The sequence below is a fragment of the Sapajus apella genome, unplaced genomic scaffold, assembly GCF_009761245.1.
Source record: "Sapajus apella isolate SASKATOON/1434 unplaced genomic scaffold, GSC_monkey_1.0 scaffold18, whole genome shotgun sequence".
NCBI classification, from domain to species: Eukaryota; Metazoa; Chordata; class Mammalia; order Primates; family Cebidae; genus Sapajus; species Sapajus apella.
In genome coordinates, this window is record NW_022436958.1 from 2778471 (window position 1) to 2784285 (window position 5815).

Sequence of the window (5815 nt, forward strand, 5' to 3'; positions counted from 1 at the left end):
CCAAATGATAATCTTCTTTTAGACAGGATTTATTCTTTCTTTTCTTAGACATGTTAGTGTGGGAGCTGATAACTTTTATCCAGTCAGGGACCAAAGTGAACTGTTTTAAGGCTATTTGTACATTTGATTTGTCTTCATACAGCCTAGCTTTCAAGGCCTTTCAATTTCAAGTCTTAAATTCTTAGGTCCCTCTTTGGCAAATCCTGAACTCAAATCCTTGCCTCGTTTGCAGTACAAGATGTCTGAAAAGGTTGCTTCTTGGCTTTCTGCAGTATGCAAAGTCAGCATTTGGCAGAAGTCTTAAAGAGCACCTCACTAGGATCTTAGCCCCTCGGGTATCCTGTTTTATCTCCAGCCCCATGAGGCCAACAGAATCTTTGCTGGTAGTTTTACCCCATGGCAGTGATTCTGTCTGGGTAAAGTATGATTGTGGCTCTTGCTTTATGGTTAGAAGCCACACATATTCTTGGGAAGAAAAGTGGCTGTAGTATGTCAGCCCTATTTATTTGTTTATTTGTTTATTTATTTTTCTTTCCTTTATTTTTGTTTTGTACTTCCGTGATCACTTGTAATGCCAGCCTACCTTTAGATTGTTCTCCCATCTCTGGAATCTTGTGACCTTTTGTCCTGATTGTTTGTACAGCTCTAGATATTTTTAAACATATTTATTTTTATTCAAGTTTTCTACTTCTCAGCAGAATTTAGTTTATCTGCCAGTTATTCCATTATCCCTATAAACAGAACATCCCATGATAGCCTGTACTTTTTACATATGTTAGTTGTTTTGATCACTACCAGCCTTATCTCCCCTGCCCATCTTTACCATCAGTTGTCACCAGTAAAGTTTTATTTGCTATGTCTATTCCAGTACTCACTTTATTCTAAGAAGGTGTATATGTATAAAATTTCATATTATCCACTCAGCAACCATAGGGCAATGAGGTGCTATAATAATTTAAAAACAAAGGAAAGGTCCCGTATCTATACAATCACAGAATTGATGGCAAAGCACTGATTCACATTGGTCTCTGCATATAACCCTTGCTGTTAAAATCTATGCTGTTGTTTGTGTGTGGTTGTCCTATAATCTTGTTCGCTTCCTATAGAATACAGCTAAGGGAATATCTTCAGGACATTCTTTCTGTCCTGAAAGTACTTCATTATACCCTGTACAGTCCTCTCTCATATTGTCATGTTCAAAATATCTCAGTGTCTGCATCCTCTGTGATAAAGTTTTTGCCAAGAGTGGGGAATGTGTTTTATTTATATTTGTACCCCAGGGTTCATTAGAGTGCATGGTATATCTAAGCATATAATAAACGTGCTTAGATATGTGTATTTCCCCTAAAGAGGGAAATACAATACTTAATTTGAATAGATTTAAGAAATTTATATGTGTATTACAGTTTTTATCACCTTTATATTCTCCTAGGTACTGTCTTAGCAAAACTGTTGAACGTTATATGTTAAGTTACATATTAATTCTTTTTCATTGTATATGTAAAATTGTTTTGGCCTCAGGCAGTATTTTGTTATAACATCCTGAAGCAGTTCAGAGAACTTTTAACATAAATATGGCAGTGTTTCACAATTGTAAAATAATTTGTCATTTGTTAATTGTAGAATTAATAAACAAAAATTATATATGTATAATTAAATCACGATCGATTAAGCTGTCTCCTAGAAGATGAGCTGATTGCAGATGACAATTAAAGAGATAGCTCATAAACATAAGTCTCGCCGGGCGCGGTGGCTCAAGCCTGTAATCCCAGCACTTTGGGAGGCCGAGGTGGGTGGATCACGAGGTCAAGAGATCGAGACCATCCTGGTCAACATGGTGAAACCCCGTCTCTACTAAAAATACAAAAAATTAGCTGGGCATGGTGGCGCGTGCCTGTAATCCCAGCTACTCAGGAGGCTGAGGCAGGAGAATTGCCTGAACCCAGGAGGCGGAGGTTGCGGTGAGCCGAGATCGCGCCATTGCACTCCAGCCTGGGTAACATGAGTGAAACTCCGTCTCAAAAAAAAAAAAAACATAAGTCTCATTTTATAACTGGGTAAAATTTTGATAATACTCTTTAGAAAGCATGAGTTTTTTTAACCCTACTTTGCTGGGTAATTTATATATTTTATTGATCTAGAAGCTTGATAGCTAACTCACTAGATATACTGCACAATTGAAGACGTTTGTTAAAGAAACTTAGTAGTTTTTCCTTTTGGGTAATTAAAAATAACGATTAGAACTTTATTCTCTAATAGTGGCTAATTTGGACTCAGTAGTTATTGGAGACATTTGATAGAGTTGACCCTCTGTATCTATGGATTCCACATCTGAGGATTCAACCAACTGTGGATCAAAAGTATTTGGGGAAAAAAAATTAACAACACAACAATTTAAAAAATACAAGTAAAACAGCACAATATAGCAACTATTTACGTAGCATTTACATTGTATTAGGTGTTAAGTAATCTAGAGATGATTTAAAGATACCAGAGGATATGTATACATCATATGTAAATATGCCATTTTATATAAGGAACTTTGAACATCTGTGAATTTTGGTATCCATGGGAGTCCTGGAATCAATCTCCCATGGAAACAAAGGGACAACTTTGTTTTCCTTTTATTTTACTTTTTAATCATGAAATAAATGTGTATATATGTGAATATGGACATATATATACAGGTACTTTTTAAAAATGAGGTAAAGTTCATATAACATAGAATATATCATTTTTACTTTTTAAAAAATTACAGTTCAGTAATGGCTTAGTACATCAACACTGTTGTGCAACTGGCACCTCTGTCTAGTTCCAGAACACTTTTATCAGTCCCAGAGGAAACTCCATAACCAATTACTTGCTATTTCCCCCTCCCCATAGACCCTGGCAACTGCTAATCTGCTTTTTGTATGTATGGATCCGCCCAATATTTAATATAAGTGAAGTGATATAACATGGCCTTTTGTGTGTATCTTCTTTCACTTAGCATATTATTTTCAAGGTTCATTCCTGTTGTAGCATGTATTGATACTTTATTTCTTTTTATGACTACATATTATTTCATTGTGTGACTAGGCTTAATGGCTCACACCTGTGTCACTTGGGAGACTGATGTGGGAGGATTGCTTGAGCCCAGGAGGTCAAGGCTGCAATGAGCTGTGATTGCATTACTGTATTTCAGCCTGAGTGGTAGAGCAAGACCCTGTTTAAAAAAGGAAATTTCATGCTCGCGTTAGCAGCACACACACTAAAATTGGAATGATATAGAGAAGATTAGCATGGCCCCTGCACAGAGATGACACGCAAATTCGTGAAGCGTTCCATATTTTTATTCTGTGTCAAATAAAGTCCAGTTGGATTCCAAAAAAAAAGGAAATTTCACTGGGCACGGTGGCTCATTTCCCAGCACTTTGGGAAGCCGAGGCGGGCAGATCACTTGAGGTGTCAGGAGTTCAAGACCAGCCTGGCCAACATGCTAAAACCTTGTCTGTACTAAAAATACAAAAGTTAGCCGGGCATGGTGGCATGTGCCTGTAATCCCAGCTACTCAGGAAGCTAAGGCAGGATAATCCCATGAACCCAGGAGGTGGAGGTTGCAGTGAGCCAAGATCACACCTTGGCACTCCAGCCTAGGTAACACAGTGAGACTCTGCCTCAAAAAAATAAAAAGGAAAAGTAATTGTGCACATGTACCACATTTTCAAAATTCATTTATTCCTTGTTGGACATTTGTATTGTCCATCAGTGGATGGATTATTAGCTAGTAACCTTTGGCTGTTGTGAATAATGCTGCGATGAACATTTGTGTCTCAGTCATTTGAACACTTGTTTCCAATCTTTTTTTTTTTCTTTAAATTAAATTATGGCCATTCTGGTCGATTTTTTTTTTTTTGTCTCTTTCAACATTTTTACTGTGATCCATGTGTTTGTGGATTTCTTTGCATTTAACCTACTTGGAGTTCATTGAACTCCTTAAATGTATATGTTGCTGCTTTTCAATAAACTTGGGAAGTTTTCAGCCATTATTTCTTTAGTTATTTTTTTCTACTTCTTTTGTCTTTCCTCTCTTTCTGGTACTCCTGTTACATATGTGTCAGTGTGCTTAAAATAATGTCCTACAATTCTCTGAAGCTGTTCATTTTTCTTTATATTTTTCTATCTGGATTATATAGTCTCTATTGATTTGTCTGTAAGTTCACTAATTCTCCTATTAGTTCATATCAACTGTTGACCTCCTCTAGTGAATTTTCATTTCAGTTATATTGTTCAGCTCCAGAATTTTTATTTGGTTCTTTATTTAAAAAATAAATTTTACCTTTTTGTTGATATTCTTTTTTTTTTTTGTGACATTGTCATCATACCTTCCTCTACCTTAATTCCTTTAGTTTTTAAACATACTTATTAATGGCTATTTTGAAGGCTTTGTCTGTTAGATCCAACATGTAAGTGTTATTTCTGTTATCTGCTGTTTTCCCCCAGTATATGGATCATACTTTCTGTTTTATCATGCCTTATAATTTTCTATTAAAAGCTGGAAATTTTATGTAGTATATTGAGAAATTCTTGGAGCTGGTTTCTTTCTTCCAGTGCAAACAGTTACTTCTTGCTTATTTTGTTTATGGACTGTTTTAGTGGAGTCTATTTAGTGCCTACCCATAGCCTGCCTCAACTTGTCTCTCTCTCTCTCTCTCTCTCTCTCTCTCACACACACACACACACACACACACACACACACACACACACGCAGTGTGGAGCCTCTAATGTTGCATCTTAGAGGAAGCTGCCTTGGGTATTTCCACAGTTACCCTGGGGTGACAGTGGTTGGACAGGGCTCCCTTTTTGCCTGCTCACACATAAATCTGTTAAAGTCCGTTAATCTAGTGCTAATTGCGCTTTTGTTTTCAACAGTGCCCTGGGGCATATGTTGTTCTACAGCGGAATCAAGTTTGTTCTACAGACTAATCAAACTTGGTTTCCTTTGAAGAAATAGTTCCCTTAGTCAGTGCTTGAAATTTCTTCTGACCGCAGGTGGGCTCCTCCCAGCTGTCTCCTTTCCTGGTTTTCTGTAGAAAACCAACTGTCCCGTAGTTTAGCCTTTATATCCATTGACTTCTCCAATCTCTTTTCATTTGCCTCTCACAGCTTCTCCTATTTTTCAGATCATGCTTGCCTGTTTCTTTACAAATGAACTTGGTTTCTCTGGGAAGAGAGTAAAAGCATTCTGCTTTATGGTTCACTTCTCTCCACAGGAAAAAAATCTCCAAGCCCAGGCACTGGAGTAAGGAGTAAGGGAAAATGGTGCATTTCTTACCCAGTAATATCTCTACTGTAGGAGCTGAGCTGGAGGGAGGCAGTAACCCCAATTCTACTTATCTTCAAACTCCCAGTGTAGAACCCACAGCTTACGAGCCAAGACAACAGTGATTGGTTCTCTCAAAAGCATCATGCCCAAAGTAGAGCCTCCACCCTTTCAGCAGGGACTTTCCTTTTGGCTACATTCACTCGGAATATCAACATTAGGTAGCTAGAGGCAGGATTAGAAATGTTGACCCCCTTCCCGTGCCAGGAAGACTTTGACTGGACCTGTTGGAAGAGGGAACCCACTGCTTGAGGCTACACCAGTATAGAATGGAGTTTCTGACTCCTTGAGTTGGAACAGGGCAGGTCCTGATTCAGAGACCACAGACTCTCACATTTCTTATAGTCTCTACTAAATTTTCTTAAATAAATGTTTCTTCATTTGTTCTGTGCTTCCAGCACCGTTTTTATATTTTTCACTAAGTTTGCTTGGGACTGTGTCCATGGAGCTCTT

The 5815-nt window shown here is 37.7% G+C and overlaps 1 non-coding gene across 1 annotated transcript; it reads left to right on the forward strand.

Moving 5' to 3' along the window:
* The first annotated feature begins 3226 nt into the window (after window positions 1-3226).
* LOC116557173 lies at window positions 3227-3333 on the forward strand. Its single transcript, XR_004271385.1, has one exon. It is a non-coding gene; the product is annotated as a U6 spliceosomal RNA (small nuclear RNA).
* The last annotated feature ends 2482 nt before the right edge of the window (window positions 3334-5815 follow it).